General features: G+C 40.1%; 1 protein-coding gene across 2 annotated transcripts in view; it reads right to left on the bottom strand.

The window, feature by feature from the left end:
- GALNT1 (polypeptide N-acetylgalactosaminyltransferase 1) overlaps positions 1-20,024 on the bottom strand; it is an 87,018-nt gene extending 66,994 nt beyond the window's left edge. For both annotated transcript variants that reach the window (XM_084207714.1, XM_084207715.1), the window contains exon 1: positions 19,454-20,024. The gene's annotated coding sequence lies outside the window, so the exon portion shown is untranslated. The remainder of the gene's footprint in view (positions 1-19,453) is intronic.
- Between the last annotated feature and the right edge of the window lie 1,735 nt (positions 20,025-21,759).

Genomic DNA, 21,759 nt, shown 5'->3' with positions numbered 1-21,759 from the left:
AAATCTCTCTTAACTATCATGATTCAAAAACATTAGTAAGGCAATCAGCAAAACCAGTTTATTTCGATAGCATTAACTTACATCAGCTTTAAGGAGGAGCACAGAGCATCAATCCAGACATGCTTGCCTCCAGTGGGACTATCAACAAAGAGTTGTGTGTTGACTGCTGCGAGCTGGCAGACACCCTCTGCACCTTCTCTTCAGCCACCAGGAAACACTACCCTCATTGTTCCACAAGTATGCAAAGCAACCAGCACTGGTGTGTATGGAGGATGTGAGCCACAGTGAAAAATGCATTAGACACCTCTCAGCCCCTTCAGCTGACAAAACAGTCACTATGAAGGAATCCCGAAGCCAAAAAAAAAATTAATGCTTGTGTCAACTAAAGTGTTTTGTTTGTATTTGTTTGTTTATAAAGAGTGGGTAGCGTAGTTTTCCAGTAATGTTTCCATTGTAATAGGCTATGAAAACATAACGACTGAGCTGTACTTTGCTCTAAAAATTCCACTTTCCTATCCAGTTTCAACTGCAGTCTTGTGCTGTCACCCCTTGCTGGGAAGAGCTCAGGTGGGACCAGCAGCAGATGCACATCCCTGACACTGCAGGCAACACATTTCCTGTGTAAAGGGCACCGACTTTGGACCTCCCACCTTCACCACAAGTTACACGAAGCTCGGGAGACATCAGAGGGTTATCACTCAAACAGATCAAGTCATTCTCCTCAAAGAACATGAGGAGAGCAGCAGCCTCAGATCCAGCAGCAGCAACCAGGCAGGATCACTGGCCCCGCCAGGGTTCAAATCAGAAGCAGCCCCAGCTACACATAAGTGTGTGTGTGCATAGCCACGTACACAATGTGAATTTCTTCACTTAGTTCTTATAAATGTAGCTCAGTTTCGATTTTCAGAATACTGCTCTTTGCTAGAAAAAGTGTACATAATATCAACACGGGCAAATGTATTAACGAGGGCCCCTTCAGCTGAGAAAGATGGGACTTGAACATTTCCTAGTCTTCCCCAACTCATGAGAAAAGACTAAATGTTTCCAGACCTACTGAGTAAAAACATCCTATTTAATAATGAATGCAAAATAGCTAAATACATAACTACATTAAAATCAATGACAGCTGCCCTCATAAATTTTACATTCAGTAAAATTGCATGCCCTATGATCAATGTTTTTTTTCAGCAGCACGCAGAGGGCTTCAGGAGAGCTGCCTGTTTTATTCTAGTTTTAATATTCAAAGGAATAATCTGTTACCTCCCTTTCCCTGATCTGATGCAAACACCCAGACAGTAAAGCTTACAGGTGTGGATGGCAAGGGAGAACAGAGTTTAGGGGAAAAAAATGTACACGAGTATTCCCATACCCATTTTATTAATTTCCACTGATAATTACTAATGGGACTACAGAGTGAAATAACAAAAATATTTCTCATTACTTCAGAGATGATCAGAGGGAGCCAAAGTTACAGACATTCAAATACGCAGTCTTAATGGTGCTTAAAAGCCCACAACCTCTGCCTTCCATGGGCCAAGAAATTAGTTCTCAAAGGTTAACAACTGCAGGATAATAAAGTTACAGCAACTCTATCCTATATGCAGAGAAATAGAACTGAATTGTTCTACTTCTAATCGAAGGCTTAGATTTTTTGAGTTCACACACACAGAGTATTATAGCAGGAATGATAGCACATTACTTAGAGCGAGAAAAGTGGGAGGGGGAGGTAACTAAGCAAGATCCCAAGACTTGCCATTCACAAGAGGCAGTACTTGAAATAAATCACCCAGTAAATTTGCAAAAGCAAATGTCACATTTACACAATGCTTCTCAACATTTACAAAGGGCATCAATGATATTAATATTTTCTCACAAAGATAATAAACAAAGTGCTAAGTGGTAGAAAATCCCCGAAGTAAAACCACTGCTCCACACATCTAATTATGTCTCCTTGGACGCTGAGAAATCATTTCTTGCAGCACTCTGGCATGAGACAGGCCACTGTCTATTCAGCTCTACAGCTTCATTGCAAAAGAAATATAAATATTGGAGTTCTAAATTAAATCATTTGTGGCCGTACACAAAACTAAAAAAGGCTGTTTATATATTTACCAACTTAGGAACCAAATGAAACTATAAAAAACCCCTCACAAATCTAACAGGAAGTAGTTTCTTGCACTATGTAATTAGCACTTGTTAATCAAAGAGGAAAATGAGAAAATTGTATTCTTGTCCACAAGCTTTCACTAAGCCTTAAATCATCACACATTACAATATTAGCCCCCAGTAAGTAATTGAAATCTTAGAGACAGCTGTTTAAGAGGTGAACAAGCATATCATAACTCCAAAGTCCAAAATAACACATTGCTTATTAGGAGGACTTTAACTCAGGGAAGAGATAAGTTTACAGTACACAAAAGTAAACCTTTAGAAAGAAGTGACCCTGGGGCACAGAAGTAATACAGACAACCCCCTTTAGGGAAAAAAAAAAAAAAGTCTGGCCTAGGGACTCAGTCCTTTGAAAATATTAATGTTCTATTTAAAAACAAAATTTTGTGGTGAGGGGAATAAATAGTGAAGAGGGAATGGTTTTCTGCCTTCTGCCAGATTTAAAGCTTTTCAGTAAAACTGTCTGTCAGTGTCAACAGGAGAAAACATACCCAAACCAACAAACTGCTTGGCTGAGCATATGTCTTCATGCACAAATACTAACCCTCCCACAGAAATTCTAGTTTCGGATATATGCATCTGCCTCCAGGCAAAGCTCTGCTGCTTGCAACAGTATCTGAAATTTGGCTGAGCTGACAAATGACTATCATTTCTCACTTGCAAGAGTACCAAGATCACTTTAAACAACAGCAGCAACAAAATATTCCGTTCTTCTAAGGAAAATAAAGCAGGCAAACTTTTTCTGGCTTCAGGTGAGATAATGGTCCCTAATTCAGGAAGTTTTGTTTACCATGGAGGAACACAGGAAACATTACGTTATCAAGCTTCCAAAACAATGGATTCAGTTAGTAATACAGATCCCAATTTTTTTCTTGTCCCTTTTCTGTAAAGCCAGTGACTACTTTCAGGTAGTTGAAACGACATTCTGAGAGCCATTAACACTGTCAAAACAAGGATGAGGAAACTGCGACAATGACCCAATGAATTAGCTTTTCTAAAAAAAGCACTGCTGTTTTAATGCAGCCTTTGGCAATGCAGCAATCCAGCCCACAGTTTCCCAAATCATGCTGCAAACCTTCAGGTTTCTTCCTAGAAATATCCCATTTCATTTGATTTACTAATTGCTGAGTCAGTCAGCTGTTTGCAGCATCTTTCTTTTTACAAGCACAGACCCAAAAGATACTTCAGTATGCAGGAAACAAGGTATACAGTTTACTTATACATCATGCTGAAAAGAAGTGGGAAAAAAAAAGTCAAGAAAGCTGAAAATCAGCACTGCAGCTCAAGGACTGCATAATACCACCCCTATAGTCCCCAAGCATTTGCTCTATCCCCACACTCCTTTCTGACAACATGACAGTCACAGATTCAGAGCTAATTCAGCACAGGAAAAAACTGCAATCGAGAAATTTTTGCAATCTATTTCACAATACTTTCCTAAGCAAGGGAAGGAATGCCCAGGAAAAGACTACTTCAGCAGCAGGGGCAGATACATGATGGTAACAATGTAATTTTTAATTTTTGAGAGTTTTTGCTTTTCTTACACTAAATCTCAACATGCCTATTATGTGGTAATTATATCTTCTATTTTGTCCAACTCTGTAGTGGTTTTCAGTTATTCTTTATCAGTTTTCCACCTCAATTTTGCCAGCTCCTGAGCAGCTGGGCCACAAACATTGTTAATTACATCATAACATCATGAAGAAAGGATTATTAATCTGATATTTGGCAGAATGCTTCAGGGAATGAGAAACTTTCATTACTGGAAATCTCCACCAGTTATTCAGATATGAATTTGGCCATTTAGCATTTTCAATAACTGGAAAGACAAGAGTTGCTTCCATTAACACCTGATTCAGGATTGAGGAATAATTCTTGCTTGAATATTCCAGAAAGAGATGAAACAGGAATCTTCTATATAGAGGCTCATCCTAGTATACATCAAAATCTAGGCAGCAATATGAAAACAAGCAGAATGCTGAAGTTTCTAATCAGCCCCTAAAATTACTTAAGATAAAATAGTGCAAAAAGCAGGCTAGGCAACCACTGTGCTGAAGGAGAGTCAGGATATTGAGAACTATGACTTACAGAAGAATAAAATTGGAACTTTTTATTTTATGAGTGGGTATGCTGTGCTACAGAACATTTCAGCATCCATCAAAATGAAAGAAGGCACCTTTTAAAAATACAATTAAATGAAAAGCAATAAAAAAATTATCATACTACTTTTGTTCAGTCAGCGCTGAATTCCTTTGGACACATGGGAAAAACTTTTGGAAGCACTATACTGTCTTAAACCACTTACCCCAAAACATTTAACTTTCATGCAGCAAAGCAAGCAAGGAGCTCTCAATACCTCTGGCAACCTCATGACAGACCAAAACAAAGCCTCCCAACTGATTCAGCTCTCAGCTCAGCTGTTGGACAAGGTTATATGCTTTGCAAATGACTCCTCAACATTGGCTCAGGTGGAAAGCATCAACTAACTTTTCTGTATAGCTTGGGAAATCTACTGTGCTATTTAAAGACTCAAATTCAACTAATCACTAGTAACTAAACCAGAGAAAGCAGTGCCAGCTAAAACTGCATTTCTAAAACCTTCCTCTGCAACTGAAAACCTCAGGCTTGCAAATTCCTCCCACCAAAGAAGACCATCCATTTGTCAAAATAACTGAGCTGGGTTTACATGATGATAGATGAAAATTTAGCTTCAAAATACTTTGATATAAAATTAAGAATCAATTTATAAGTAGTAGCTCAAGTGATTCATCAGCTTTGAAAGAATAGCAAATGCTGAGAATGGGTATTTGCTTTGCAAGCTGAAGTGTTCTACAGACCAAGAATGTTCAAACCAGTGATTTGTCAGCATTGCTCTTACATTTGTAGCAAAAAGTGTTGCACACTTCCAGAAAGCAAGCTCTAAATAAACTCTAAATAAAAATATGATGACTTAAATATGATCCTTTCAGCAAAAGCCTTATCAACCTTCCATATTAATGGAAAAATTACATACAGAATGGAAAATTAAATTTGGTTTTCCAAACCATAATGACATTCTGCTAATTCATCAAGAATAAATGTGGCAAAAAAGTTTGTAAAAGACTTATAGCTCAATGTTATCTTCAGCACATGAATGTAAAAGAAAATTACAAGTATTTAAAGAACATGTGCATCTAACTTCTTATATATGGTGCAGTTTGGAATACCATATAACTTTTTGCTCAAGAAACATCATGTCTTATCCAAATACATATACTGTCTTTCCCACCTCCCCAACAATTATTCCAGCACACTCCAGAACTATACTGGTGTGCCCCATGCTGTAAATGAAAGCAGAGAATGTGACTATTCTATATTTTATTGGGGCATATAAACCCATCCCAGATCTTGCAAACATCCCACTGGTATTTTCCCACTGGAAAATCCTATGTCAAGAGTAAATTTTGCCCTTGTCAGAGACCAGAGGGGCAGGAAGGAAGAAGGTCAAACTGATTTTTTTCCTATGTGAAATTGGCTGGACAGGCAAACCATGCTAGTAAGAACTTTTATCTGTCAATAGGTAAATTGTCCCCAGCCAACACTTCCACATTCCCTTCACAGCTCTAGATTTGCCATCTCTTTTACTAATTACCTTGCTATACCTTTGTAACATCACTATTTGACAGAAGAAAGAAGAAATAGTGAAATATTATTTTGCCATTGAAATATTTTGTTATCTTTTAGAGCAACACATTTTATTCTCTCTTGCCAACCTTTCTGTTCCCTTTTCCTACAGGTTTTATGTTGCCCAGTACCTGTCTGACTTCATTTTGAGCTCCTGATGAACCTGCCAAAGCCTCTGATTCTGATACAATGCAAACTATTTTTATTTGCTAAAAGATGCTTGGTAGCATCACTCATGCCATCCAATCCCAATTCTCCTCAATCTCAAATATTTGCTCCTTGAGGCAATCTACTGCTGCAATAGTTCTCCACAAAGCAATGTTTCATTATCAGATTTTTGGTGTAGTTTTTTTTAAGCAGAGGCCTAGCCTTTAACTATTTACGAGGTACACACGTACCGAAATAATGCCAAGCTGAGGAGCCAACAGTACATTTTTTCAATATTGTGACCCAGCTTTGAAAAGTATGTCAGTGACCCATGAACATCCCCAGAATGGCAGGAAATTTGAGTGTAGCAGGATGTTTTATATTACATGCAATTTGGAGTTTTTTTGCTAACATGCAGAGTAATCCCTGTCAGAAAGACCAAGGTAAACATATAATTCAGATACCATTACCAAGAGATTAAAAAATAGATACAATGCACCTTAAGACAACCTATGCTTTTTCTTAGGATTTAGTAATTTCAAGGCTTGATGTAACCAACTCTTTTCATGGTCACACTGGTCTGTGCCAAGAAAGCTGTTCCTATTTATTACATGTACAAAAAGCAGGTAATTCAGGTAAAAACTGGAATGAAAGTATAGGTGACAGCAAAGTAAAAAATCTGTCCATTCTCACACTAACACTTCACTTTAGTAACAGTTAAGTCTTTAAAATCTTATCAGCTACTAGCATTCATTCAGAAAAGTCAAGAATATTGTTTATTAGAGCAAGGTATATAAGGTATTGTTTATAAGAGGAAGGTACCCAGTTTGATTTTAGTGCAGGAAATAGCACAAAGACAGTAAATTAAGATTTTTTGCTTCCTTTTCCTCATGCAATTCAGAAAGCAAATAACCTAGGTTATCACCCTCCTTAATGACATCAGCTTACATACTTTATATGTATGAACGATACATTAATTGTCTCATCTAGTCTGCTCTCCCGTGCTCCTCTTTGGTTTTCCAACAGAGGAACAGGAGATGTCATACTTACAAAATAGTCACTTTATCAGCTAATTGTTTCTTCTACAAGCACCTTTCAACTATGCCCATTAAGAATAAAAGACACAAAAATAACTCTTTCCATAAATTCAGACCAAACAGTTCCTAAGCAAACTGTGGAAATTTTGTTTCAGGGAGAAGAAACATGATCAACCATTCATTAATGTAAGTAGAGCAATTTAACTTTTACCACTATGCTCCTCTAATAAACTGCCCTGTAGCAGCAGCCCGATATTTATTTTTTATCATTTAAAAGGACCAGCTGCAGTACCAGCCACAGCACACTGGAAAGAAAAAAAAAAAGACTGACAGAACATTGATGCTTAGAAATATATTGTGGTCTATCTGCAAAGAGATCTTGTAAAAACAATTTCTCCTGCCTTGTGGAAAGCAGAATTTTGGGGTTGTCTCCCACAGACAGCAATAACCTCAGCACCTTGCTGCTGCTGCCTCTTAAAAGCGCTCCTTTATTCCTCCACCTCCAAAATGTCCATTTCCCTCACAATACTAAGACATCTTCCCTATTCCTCTTAATTACCAAATTGTCAGTGGGTATCAGATGCTAGGGTTTGTTCCAAGGTTCAGGTATCCCATCTGGCCAGTCAAAAGCAAGGCTCACTGCTGAACTGGCAGGCTAAAAAACAACAGGCAACTGTCGTTGAGTTGCCTTTTTTCAATTTTCTCCAAAATTTCATGTTCTGGGGATTTTTGCCCATCAGGTATTGCTACAAGCAATCTACAAATTGGAGCAGGAGGGTGGTGGGGGCACAGGGTAAGAATGAGGAAGGGCTGCAGGTGAACAGGGCAGGTGATCAAACTGTCTTGAAAAGGCAACTCTTCCTCCCCAGCCAAAATAATTCTGTTGCCTGACTGGGACCATCTTCAAGTAAAAACGCTATTAGCTGTTACAAAAAGGAGTACCACATGTCAATGTCACCACATTTGACATACGATCCGAAACCAGGCAGACAAACTGGGCAGGGAACAGAATCCCAGCCAGTGGTGGTACACCCAGGGAAATGCCCCTCCCATCACTAAAGTCTGGACATTTGATCCATACACATGCAGGCAAAGCCAAAAGTTTTCAAGTTTTGTGTATTCACTTTTTGTGTATTAAAGTTTTGTCCTTAACTTTCCTCTCTCTTGAAAGAGCAATTTAAAAAATATATACATTTATACATCTTAAGCTTCTTTTTGAAGCTGAACAGAAAACAGTATTTCCTCCATAAACCTTCATTTACAGTGGATACAGAGATTTTCAGACATATACACAGTTTTAACACAGAAGTGTTTTAACATTTCCCTAGTCTACACACAGTTGACTTCATAAGCTTGGAGGCTTTTCATTTATGTTCCTCCATAAACATTCAAGCTTTTACAAGTTTTTTTGGCTTTTTACCCATCCATCTGAAACAAATCCCTTCTGGAAAAGGAAGATAATTCTTCAACAAGTATGTATAAGACTGGCTAAACTTCTCCGGTTCCAGCCACCACCAGAAGAGCTAAACTCCTTTCCTCAAAACCTAAGATTTGGAAATAGAAATTTTAAACACAGTGTTTGTCAGTTGGGCCATTGTGATGATTTCCTCTTTAATAAGCCTGATCATAACTAAACTTCAATCTACTTCAAATACACCAGTGTTCATTTTGCTTTTAAAGCCTTGTCTCTCTTCCCTGACATATCCTAGTTTTGCCTTTTATGTAACAGTTTAATAAATTGTTAAAACATAAAGAAACTCATTAAGCTATTCAAACTACACTGAAATATCTTTAGTAAATTAAATTATGTCAATAATAACTCACATGTGAAGGAAAATAAAAAAATCTTAACATCTTTTCTGGATACTCTCCAAGCACCAGTACGGTAAAATGAACATTCTCAGTTAGCTGACTTTGAGGTAATTTCCTTTTTTTTCAAATTTAAATACTTGAGTTACACTAAAAGTGATGATTTTCTGGAAAACACTGAGCTTCACTTTCAGACAGCCAGATCTCTAAGAAATTTGAAACCATGTATCAAAACCCCCAAATTACTCTATTATTTTGACTTCCTTTGGATACATTTCTCCACTCTCATTCTGGAATCATTACCACGTTCTTCTGAATAAAATTAATGATTCACCCAACCACTCATCACATACCCAGAGAAATGGAAGAAACAGAGAAATCACAAATCCTAAGGTGGTGTGCTACAACAATAATTGATATAAGCTGTTTTTAACTAACAACTAGCCAGCATTTTACAAGTGACAGATGAAGAAGCAAACAGTCTCAGAATAATGAGAAATTCCTCTTGGGTTTGCTCCATAGAAATATACCACACAGCTCATCCCTGCCAACGGAAGCGGCAGTGAATCATAATTTCGTTTGCCTCTGCAGTAAAAGATGGTTTGGTTGTAAGAAAGGTGGTTTCAAATATTTTTACAGCCACAGAGCTGAAAACGTAGCTATGAAGATTGCAAGGTCAAACATTTGATTTGGAAATAAGTGCCTGATGTGGATGGTATTTAACTCTTCTGCATATAAGTGGTCATAAAGAAAGTTTTTTCACCTTAAAAATTCTTTGATTAAAAATGCTCGTGATCCAAACTAGCAGATTAGTGCAAACTAGTGACCACAACTCACTGCTATTCAACTCTATTAAAAATAACATGAGGTATACTATTAAAAAAAAAACAAATAAAAGGCATTGTTTTCCTGGCAGAAGGCAAGATGTTTTATGAAGTTTCCAATACAGAGGAAAATGTGGTTAAAAAAGTAGCCCTTAGATGCCTCTCAAATATACATAACACTTGCAAAATATAGAGAAACCATTGTTTCAAGCTCTTAGAAGCTCCTACTGTGTTTGGGAAAGCACAATTTGGGGGAAGAATAATAGTCATAATAGTCTAAAACTGCATAAGAAAGCTTTGATATGATCCAAAGCAAGAAAATTACATATTGTTGTACTTTCATGAATCAGATCCCAGCTGAGATTGGGTCAATTGGTTTCTTGCACTCAGCAGATTTCAAGCATTAACTGCTTGCAGAAGAGTGATTAGTTTTCCTGGACATGGAAAGACAGAATAAAAGATGTGATTTGACAGCTCGGCAAGATCCAAAAGCAACTAAAAGAAAGAAACACGAGGAGGAAAGGAAAGAAGATAAATAATGTCTAGTAACAAGGGGGTTGGTTTAATGGTTTTTATAGAGTTTCTTTTTTTAAAGATTTAACAAATTCAATACACGGGATTACTTTGTTTCCTGTGGGCATTGGTTACCGTAATTTTTTTTTAATTAACTACTGCAGGTATAAAGATTTTATGATTTAGAACTGCAGCACAAAATTGGATATAGAATCTGGCAAGTATATTCTGCTAGAGAAAAAAAAGTTTTGTGCTGAGTCTGCATACATAATATATTACTTTAAAATGTTTTAACCAGCTCTGGTTGCTCACTAGACTGCTCGAATTCTTCATGCTTTCTAAACACTCTTTTTCATTTGATGACATGACACCATAGCAGAATAATGTGAATAATATTATGAAATAGCATTTGAATTTGTAATAGCAAAAAAAAAAAAAAGGCTGTACTACATGCCTTTCAATTATTCAAGTTAAGATTTTCTTCAGATGCTCTGATGTACCACATTTAAATATCTTCCAACTGCACTTTTGCAAGAGTTGATGGATTGCTTAATATTTTCTGCAGGAGTCCGTTAGTGTCACTGGGCAGTCATGGCACCAATGCTTTTCTCTTCTATAACATTTTGTACAACAACAAAGTTAAAATACGAGTAGTATTTTAACTACCAACACACAACTTTAGACTTGATAAAATATCAATGCAGATCCCAGGAATTCAATGAATCTATTCACATCCAAACATCAAATACAAATTTTAGAGCACACAAAAACCTATAATGAACACTATTTTTTTCTAAAGCTATACTAAGAATAATTTTAAGCCCTCATAACACCAGTTGTTTTGAAGGCTAGATTATCAGTCATTTACTTCTGGAACTCTGTGTAGCCTAAGCTGTCCTTAAGGACAATGTTGATCTATACAATTTTAAATTATTTTATTCCAGTGTCCATAAAACCTGCGATACCATATATAAAACAAATTTGATGCTGAAAAAAAACCCAAAAAACAACCAACTAACACATTTTTGATGAGTATGCAATCTAACATAGCAGCAGCTGCCCCGCTCTGATCTGTTTTAGCAGGAAACTTGACAAAGAATGAAGAATTCCTGAGCATCCTTCATGACACATTGTTCTCCCTGTTCACTTCAGTGCCCGATTAAACCACAGTAGAAGGTGGAGGACAGGGACCACTGAGCAGCTAGGAGTTGTTTTCTCACAGCTATCTCAGACCACATTTGCAAAAGGTTACCAGGCTGTTCTTCTAAGAGGACAGATAATTAAATTAAAGTCTGAAGCAAATGTATGTTTAACTCTACTAAATTTTCCTATCATATCTGTAACTCTGCTTATACACACACAGCACTAGAGCAAGGAACAAGTCCCAGTAAGAATCTAAAGGCCTTTCAAAGACTCTAATACGGTACAGAGTGTATTTTTGACCTGCATTAGGGCTCACGGAGGTGGAACTGTGCTTTCCTACTTCCTAAAGTTACTTAACAACTTTGTAGTTTTCATGCCATTTCTGAGACTTTCAGTTCACAAAAATAAACCTCAAAATCAAATATGCAGAAACATCAGCCTGAAAAAGTTATTCAACTTTATAACCATTCTTTGCAGACAGAGGGCCTTACGGGATGACTTTCTTTTTTCTTGAAATATGTATTTCAAATAAATGTATTGAAATCATAACACCTCTGCTGCACCTTAGGAAGCTTAATATTTGTTGTAAGATGTGTACACATCCACACTATCTAGAATTTGAAAACAAAACAAGTTTATTAAACTACTACTAATTTAAGTACCCAGTTTTCTGAAACTTCTGATCAGCAAGCCCTGAAGAAAAAATTGCAAGAGTATATTGGAAAAGGGGCGAACAAAGTTACACACTGCTAGCAGGGGTGAGGGTTTTCTTTGCTATTCTATGTAGAGCTGTTATTCAAGTATCTCTTTGGGACTGCTCTGCTGTGCTATCTTCAACCATTTTTCAAAGATAAAGATAGAAGACATTTGATTCATTCACATGACACTACAGACAGTAGCCTTTAAAACCACAAAGTCATCTAAAAAAAACCAAGTTATGTGAAAATGCATACTCAATTTCTTGATGGCAAACTCACAAACTGGACATCCAAATTAATACTCCAATCAGGAGAAACAGAAATAAATCCTAACAGAACTATTGTCTGGAAACAGTAGTTAAAGCTGAGTTTTGCACCTAAAATTAGGTTTCAGCTTCTGTGTTTGAAAAGTGTATCAATCCCAATTACCCTAAGTATGTAATGAACTGAAAATTAAATAAATCCATTAGTTTAATTTTAACCTAAATGAGTCCTTAAAGATACTTTAAAAGTGCTCCATCAGTGAATGTTCTCAATTTAATGTATTTAACTCAGAAACATAATGAACAGGATATGCACATAAGAGCCTGGGCTGCTCTTAATGCTAAATTATTCATAGTGGTAATCAAACTGATGAATGTCACTGAGTGAAAAGACAACTCTGATCAATCTTAATTTTTGCCCACAACTAATAAGCATTTGGGCCATCAGAAGATTTGGAAGCCTACTGTACATGGGGTTTGTTTACTCTGTTTTTTAAAAAATTAACACCAAAGTTAAGAACTGATGTAGATGAAGTTACATCTTCATCTGATGTAGATGAAATTATATATATATATATTGTTACCCACTTTGGGTCGGGGTGAGAGGCAGCTTTATGCTTGATCTTAGTCCTTGCTCACCCTGATCTTGGTAGTTAAACTCATTTTTGAACTCTGCTGTGGAGACATCTGGTCAAGGGAGGGGATTGTCCTGCTCCTGGGCAGCCTCACCTTGAACACTGTGTGTTCAGTTTTGGGCACCGCAATGCAAGAAAGACATAGGACTAATAGAGAATGTCTAAAGCAGGACAACAAAGATGGTGAAGGGCTTGAGGGAAGCTGAATGAGAAGTAGCTGAAGTCACTTGGTCTGTTCAGCCTGGAAGAGACTGAGGACAGACCTCAACACAGTTACAAATTCCTCATGAGGGGAAAAGGAAGGGCAGGCACTGATCTCTTCTCTGTGGTGACAGTGACAGGACCTGAAGGAATGGCCTGAAGTTGTGTCTGAGAAGGTCTGGATTGGACAAGAGGAAAAGGTTCTTCACACAGAGAATGGTCCACCAGCCTGACAAGGTTCTAGAAGTGTTTGGACAACGCTCTCAGGCACATGGTGTGACTCCTGGGGACGGTCCTGTGCAGGGACAGGAGTCGGACTGGAAGGTCTTTGTGGGTCCTTTCCAATTCAGCATATTCTGTAATTGAGACTAATACTAAATACCTCCTTGTCTTTATAGACATACATGGTCATTTGATCAGTTTTTCATTCTGTTTTTCAGTCAGCTTCACCATTCAGGTGTGTAACAAGCATTTTCAAATCTCTTTAAATACACTGACAATTAATTCCAACCTGTTATCAGTATTCCCATCTTTTCCTGGTTTGTTTCTCATAGACATCTGAAAAACAAAAAACACCAGAACAAACCAAACAAACAAACCCTTAAAAAAAAAAAAAAAAGGCAAACTCAAAAGCCCAACCCCAAAATTTGTTTCCTTCTCCCTGGAAGAATCCTGGCATTATCACCTCCCCTTTAATTGTCAGAATAATTCTGGTCATCATTCACAATTTGCACTAAAGCACTGCTAGCATACTGAGTGCAGGTTTAAAAGGCATGAAAAAGACATAAGACAACAATAACCTGTGGCTATGGAAAAGTAAACAGATTGGGATTCAAGTTCTTCAGGTTCTTTTGGCCTTTGTCATGTGGTGCCTGTAAAATCAGACCAGTATTCCTGCCTCCTGCCAAACTACTTATTGAGAGATACGTATGTGCTCTGTTATTTTCATCATTCCTGTGGCTGACAGGAAGCACCAGATGAAATTCTGGAGTCTATTCTAATGCACTGTAAAAATAAAAAGTCAAAGAACATGACATACCCTCTCGCTTGCCTGTAACAAGTTTTCACAAGCAACTTAGATGCTGAATATCATTCTGACTCAATTGTTCCACACAACCAGGATGACAAATTTTGTCATATAACCTCATCTACACATCAAGAACCCTGCTACAGGAAGATATATTGGAACTCAACATGAAAATAGTACTGCATCCCATTACAAAAAAATATTTGTACAAAAACCACTAAGAGTTCATCTACAGTAAGAAATCCTATTAAAAAATATATAATTCCTAGAGATTCTACCACTTGCATAGTTTAACCAATATTAGTACTAGTGAAAACAAAGTAAAAATTTCAAACAAATTTACAATATTACAATGGCTTGCAATTTACAGGACAAAGTCTTATAAAGCAAGATGAGGATTAAGGAACAAAAGAGCAGTTCACACATTCTGCCTCCAAAGGACGCTAACATTCTTTCAGCTAGACAGCAAAATACTGAACTGGATTATCTATTGGATAAGTTTTCTAAAAGAGTAAATAAAGTTTCTAAAAGTTGATACCAGCATGGCACAAGGAAAAAAAAGTATGAAAACACTTCCCTCCTTAACTAAGAGTGAATTTCACAGCAGCTTTACCCAGAGTCTGAATGTCCACAGTAGCAAGCTGCTGCTGCTTTACACTGTTCTTCTCTAGCAGAACCTCCTCACAGGAGAACAAACAGAAATGTCTTGAGGACTGTCAGATTACAGAGAACAGCAACACAACACAAGAAGTGCTCAAATTCCTACCAGCATATTTCTCTTAAATGGTAGTCTGACAATAGAGCTGAAACTATGAATGAGAGTTGTTGAGGTCATTAAGCACTGATTCCCATGAAAAGGCACCATTACAAAGCTCTTACTCTCAAGGATAACTTCTTAATTCCAAAGAAACGAAACTGACCACTCCAATGCCAAAATGAAATACTTTGGGAAAAAGAAAAAAACCTGGTTTGAAGCTTATTCCCAGTCAATTTCCATACCACAGTTTACCGCTTAAAGAGAGGAGAAAGAAAAAAAAACTAAAACAAAAACGTGTTGCGGTAGAGTTTTTTAATAATTGAAAATAAAGCTCCGGATCACAAAAACAAGGTTGGTAAATGGTATCAAAATAGGAAGACTAACTGGCCAAGGGTACCTTTCCTTAACTAACAAGTCTCCAAGCACATTTTCTTTCAGTGACAACTGAGGGTATGAGCTAAACACACCTTTGCCATGCTGACTGTTCAGTTCCACTGGTCAAAGACAGGAGGAATCAAAATCGCTTTTCCTGTAAGGGACTACAAACCAGCAGTCAGTAAGATGCATAGTGAAGGGCTTTAGAATTCAAGCTAATTCTCTTTTGTGGGCTATAAAAAGACCTTAATGTGAACCCAATGGGAAGAATTCCTCCATGAGTTGGGAATTCCTACAACAGCACATGTGTGAGATAATTTATGCAGTGCTCAAAGTCACAAGCTCCCAATTCAGCCGAAAGTAAATGCCCCTAAAGAACCTTCATATTTCATACTGCAAAACTGTATTTAAGTAATCAAAAAGTGAATAATAGAGCAGTTAGCCAGCTCTTTAATACATTAGCTAAAAGTATATCAATTCCATTGATTTTTACAATGGGCTGATTTCACATAATGGATTGAGCTCTCTAGAAAGACTGTAAAGGGGGAAAAATGCTTTGCCAGAATTAGTGGAAGATGGTGTAAAAGTGCTTTTATGACAAGCATGCAGTTAAAACATTTTATTTGGGGATGCTAAATTTAGAGTAGTTCTGTCAGGAATAGACCTGGTGCTAACAGTTGAGTAAAAGCCATGATTTCAACACTGCAGATATATTTTCAATATTTCTGTTTTATTTTCTTTTAAGTATTTTATTCCTAGCTAAGAAACAGGAAGTTTGGACTAGAAATATGTAATCAAACTTCAACACAACAAAAGGTTAACAGCAGGATGCTTCAAGGATCCATAAAGCTAGCAACATTTAAAGGCACTAATTAATGAGCTGAAAAAGAAAGCAGAAAAGTTAATAGTTATATAGGTTGGTCAAGTACATAAGTCCAAAAATGTAACCAACTGGAATGTAATCAATCATGATGTACAGGTAATACACTGGCAGATAAAAGTCAATGCTAATAAACGCAGAAGAAGTGTCACTGAAAGTTAAATAATTACTAGTATGGTCAGCAACCTTCTAAATTAAGTAGGCCTAGTACAAACAAGAGGATTACAAGCATCCCTGTGGAACTCAGGGAAGATCTCTGCTCAATATGAGAACATCGCTGCTGATAATTAAAAGCATCAAGATACAAAAGCAGCAGTGGCAAGCACTAGCAAAACTGCCTTCATATAAAACTACTGCTTCAGTCTTAATGATGACCTGAAAAAGGTTGCTGCAGCATTAGAGTAGGTAAAGAATTAGAAATCCAACAGAAAGGTTCAGAAGACAAAGAATGAAAAAACAGTTATAAGAAGATTAAATGTAAACAGAGGGGAAATAATTTACACCTCAAAAATTAAGATACTGCTCAGGGAAAGCAGGAAGTATACAGTCCAGAGATACTCCATTTTGATACAATGCATAATTGAATATTCACTTATGTCTAGTGCATCTTAGCAAAGAATCTGTCAATATTCAAAGGAGGACAGAAAAAATTCACTGAGATGAAGAACATCCCATGTAATGACACAAGCCTACCTCTATTAAGCATTGGTGCAAGACACATACCATGATAGAAGTATTCAACATTTGCCTTCTTTAACACTTCTTGTATTTGTCCTGAGTTATTCAACCAGATGAACTCCAGGTAAACTCCAGTGTCACAAATTCAATACACAATTTCAATTTGACCCTTCAAAGGAGGAGGGGAGCACCAAAACCACCTCCTTCCAAACAAACTTTAAAAATCAAAGAGAAACACAGGAATGTAAATGATGCACTATAACTTGGCCTGAAGGACAGCATAACAGGCTTCCAGATTTTGGTTATAATTTAACACAGATAAAAAACTCCAAAATTCTTAATGAAGTGATTGGTTAAGTATGAAACAGCACCATTTTAAACAGCACCATTACAACCATTAAAAGGTATTTTAATGAACCTTTTACCAAAAAAAAAAATTGTATTTGAATTTGTGAGTGATTTATTTTCTTTATAAGCAGTGACAGCTCCTGATCCAGCTCAGATTGAATCTAGAGATGGTCTTTGCACTTCTATGAGAAGACATCTAAAGACACAGGCTGGGGAAGACTGCAGAGCCAAAGACCATACCATTTTGGTCCTGGGAATAAAACTTTTGTGCTCCATGGACAGTCTGACACCATATGCCTTAAAATGAAAAAAAAAAACAAAACCCACTAGAAATATGAAATGTAACATCTGTCAAAAATCTCTTGTCTCTTGAACAAAACATGATGCAAATTGCATTCAAAGGATTTAAGTATTTGGAAGTACTTTATTTTTAGATGAGTGTCCCTAGAGCAACATTTTGTTCTCAGACCAAAGACAAAGATTATACTCCTTTTGTGAAAGAATAAAGAAAAATATTTTAAAAGTTTACAGCTAACATATGGGTTATCAACACATATGCAACAATGAAAGGACAGCAGGATACTATTTTCCTACAGCAATTCTGTATTGAAATTTATTCTAAATTACCTCCATTCTTTTTCTGTACAGCTTATTCCTGAACTCATTTGAACAAATTCACTTTGAAATGATGTGTGGGGAGGAATAAATCTTTGTATAAAAGTGAAACAGTACCACCTCACCACTAGGCTGAGAAATGACTGTCACATGGTGTTTTCAAAGCATTTACACGACTTTCATTAGTGTCTTTGAATTGCCCTATTCCTATAAGAACAAGGTACATGAGGAATAAGGTATACTCATTCATGCAGCTTACAATTCTGAGCAGACAGACATCATCCAGCAATAGTCCTGTGCTGTCCTTATCACCTTGATCAAGGGTGACTCGTGTGTGGTGCCCTTGCCAGGTAACGTCTGTATCATTTTTCTGAGGATGACCATGCTGCCACAATTACCCTACTGACAATAATTGTCTCAGGTTTACATTCTTGTTTCACAAGTAAGCCTGAGAAAATGCAGCAAACAAATTCAAAGTGCTAGCAATACCACTTTAAAAAAGGCCGGCATCACAGGAGGACACAGACACAATTCCAAGTCACAGAAAATGATGAAGCTGGCACTAGAAAGTGAAGTGCTATCTTCAAGAGAAGTAATTCTTTGTATTTACAAGAAAAACGAGTTCTGTGGTGCTCCAAGTGCTCAGGGTAGCATGATCTTCAATGTCTTTGCAAAGGAATGAAGTTGAGAGCAGCAATCCACAATAATACATGGTTAGTTACATAGTTTTGGTTTGCACAGCTGCTGGCTATGTTCATTTACAGTTCATATAGTTCCAACATCATTTATATAAACCGAGGAGGCTGTTTCACTCCTGTTCATCGCCATAAAAGTTATTTCTCTCAGCAGCTGCTGCACAAAAATCAGTTTCTATTTCAGTATCTCACGCTCTAAGTTCATGAAGTGGCAGGTTCCATAATCTACTAAAAACAAGTGGGACCTAAAGAAACTTGCCCATGCTTAATAATATAAGGGGGAGGGCGGAGGTAGAGAGGACAGAAGACATGCACTTCTGCTTTCCTAGAGTGGAAGGAGGTAGTAACACTCCGTTAACACGGCCAAAGTCACATGAAAACCAAGTTCCATTAGGCAACCAGTTAGAATGAGAGCTTTCCAGAGCCTCTTCAGCTTTATGAATTAAAATACAATAAAATAAGGCTGATCCGGAGCCCAGCAGATAAGAGAAACTAAAATATTAGTCACATGTTACGTAATAAACATCAACTGAACGAACTTGATGTGACAGCGGTGAAGAGGTAGAGCCGACGACGGTGCCCTGGTACTCCCCCCTGCACACACACAGGCACAAACAGCCACGCTGCCGGAGGCTGCTGACACACAGCAGCTCCCGACCCCTGGAAGCAGCAACAGGACGTCCCCAGCGCCACGACCCTCTCCGCGGCAAGCGCACCTCGCGGAGCCGCCGGAAGGCAGCCGCAGGCGGTGTGTGCCCGTCCCCCGCGCCGGCTGCCTCCGAGCGGGCACCGCGGCGGGGTCACCCCGCTCGGAGGAAGCGGCGGCCGGCCGAGGCGGCGGCTCTACCGCAGTTGGCCGGAGAGGGAAGAAGCCCGGCGCTGCCTGAACTTGGAGCTTCCCTTCCCCCGAGCCCCAGCGCGGCCGGGAGCGGGGCGGGGGGAAGCGGAACCCGAGGCGCCCGGAGCCCACACTCACCTCGGCCCTCCTCTCGGTCGCTGCGGGGCGGACGTCGGGGCGAGGCGAGGGGCGCCGCCAGCCCCGCCGCTGCCGCCCCGGTCACCGGGCGCCCGAGCAAAAGAGTCCCGCAGGGTAAATCCTCCGGGCGGCGGCGGGGACGGGGACGAGACGCGCTCCGCCCGCTCGTCGCGGCGGCCGCTGCCTCCACCAAGTTGAGGCGCGGCCGCCGCTGCCGCTGCACTGCCGGGCTGCCGGCGGCCGCCGCTACGGCCCCGGGGAGCCGGCGCCTCCGCTCGCCTCCTCGCTCCGCGGCCGGAGAAGCAGCGCTGCACCGCCGCCGCCTCGGCCCCCCTCTTCCTGCGGCTGCCAGGAGCCGCGCTCCGGGCGCAGCAGCGCGGTCACACGGAGCCCCGCGGAGGAGCCGCCGCCTCCCTGTGCGCCTCGGAGCCCGCAGCTGCAGCCCCCCGGCGGCGCCCGCTCCGCATGCCCCGCGCTCCGCCGCTCCCGCTGCTGCCGCCGGCGGCGGCGCCCCCGCCCGCTCTCCCGCGCACCACCGCTGCCGCCCGAGCCCCGCTCAGCGCCGCGTCTCCATCGCCGGCGGCAGCGGCGGCGGCGGCGCGGAGAGGCGGGATCAGGGAAGGGGCGGCGACCGCCCGGCCCCGCTCCGCCCCGCCGCTGCCCCGGATGTGCGGGGGTCGCCGTGGCGGGGATGTCGGTACCCGGGGCGGGGGTCGCTGTCGCGGACGTGCGTGCGTATGCCCGGCGCGGGCGGGAACCGCCGCCCAGCCCGGTGCAGCAAAGCCGGCGGGAACCGGAGTCCTTGGTACCAGCCTGCCCCGGGCGAGGGCGGCTGCCCGCTTTGGCGGGTTCTAGTGCAACACGTATCGAGCCGGGGGTCCCTGGCTCACGGGGCGTGCGGCGCTTCGAGCGCGGCCCAGCGGGCTGCGGGTGCGTGCCTGCCAGCCGGGTGACGGCTCTCCGTGGCGTGCAGGCTCTGTAGCCGGGGAGCAGGTATGGTGTTTCCTGTGTCATCCCTGCCGCGCTGGCACCTGCTGCACCCGCGCTTAACGTGTGCTTTTAAAGTAGGTCTGGTCGGCGAGGATGAGCGGGAACCGCGTGGCACCGGCTGGTCTTTGCTACGCCTTGTAGTGGGGGTCAGCAGCAGCTCCCAGCTCCTTGCTGGGCCCCGGCTTTGGCATAGTTCGTGTGCCGTCAGCGCGGTGCCCCGGCAGCGATGCTGGGACGAACAGCTGAAACAAACGCTGCATTGGATCATTAGGCTGCAACAAGCCTCTTCTTAGCAGTGGTCCCTGCGCATGGAAGCATCAAAATGTTACACGCAGGCCCTAGGACTACGTTTGTGTTCTAAGATTACTCCATACAACTAGAAAGTTACTTCACACACACAGAACAAGATATATCCTGACACCTAAATTCTGTGAAGTGTTTTAGATTCTCCCTAATCTTAAATTCGGCTTTTTAAAGTTTGTAGATCAAAGTTTGTATGTCCCCAGAAAGTCTAACTCACAAAGTTTTAGTGAAGAAAATGCTGGGTTTCCTTGAGGAGTGAATCTTAAATCTCTGAAATGATATATAACTTTAAAGAGGTTTTTGTTTACAGAATCCAAAAATCATGCTGTGCTCATTATAAACATTTTTAACAAGTTTCTTCACCAAAACGCTATATTCAAAATAGAACTTAAACAGAGAAAGGGGAAAAAAAAAGTGTGCAGACAAAGTTAGGTGAATGCTGAACACATCATACTGATGCCTCATCATTTTTCAGGGGATATTGCTGGTGTGTCCATTTATTTCTCTCTTTAAAGACTTTTCAGTTTGGTCACTGTCTGGTTCTAGCTCTTTATCCACAACACACTTGAAGTTGTGGTATTTTCATTTTATTTAACCCTAAGAGTTAATTTTTATTGTAGTACTTGCTCTTGCTCTCCTCTAAAGTAACTCAGACATTTTTAAAGGCACTTAGATTTTCCCAGTCATTTATTTGGGATGCTTTTTCTTCAGACAAAACCAGCTCAGAATCCTCATGTACCCACACAGATCTATTGAGGATGAGCATTTAGTTTGTGAGGTAGCATACAGGACTCTGTTTCTCCATATATTTTGTTGTATATTTTGAAGCTATTTCAGGCCCAGCCTCTTTAAGCAGGACAGCGCAGGCAGAAGCACGATGTTTGCATTTGAAGTCCATCTGCCTTTTCTCCCTTCACTGGGGAAGAGTCAAAAGTGCAGGATGCATTCCTGAGAAGACCAGGATGCACTGAGAATTCAGCTAAAAGAGGATTTGACTAATATTGACTGAAACT

This window comes from Fringilla coelebs (assembly GCF_963513975.1).
Source record: "Fringilla coelebs genome assembly, chromosome: 1".
Taxonomy (NCBI): domain Eukaryota; kingdom Metazoa; phylum Chordata; class Aves; order Passeriformes; family Fringillidae; genus Fringilla; species Fringilla coelebs.
The sequence above is the reverse complement of the archived record's forward strand: the minus strand, read 5'-3'. Positions and strand labels throughout refer to the sequence as shown.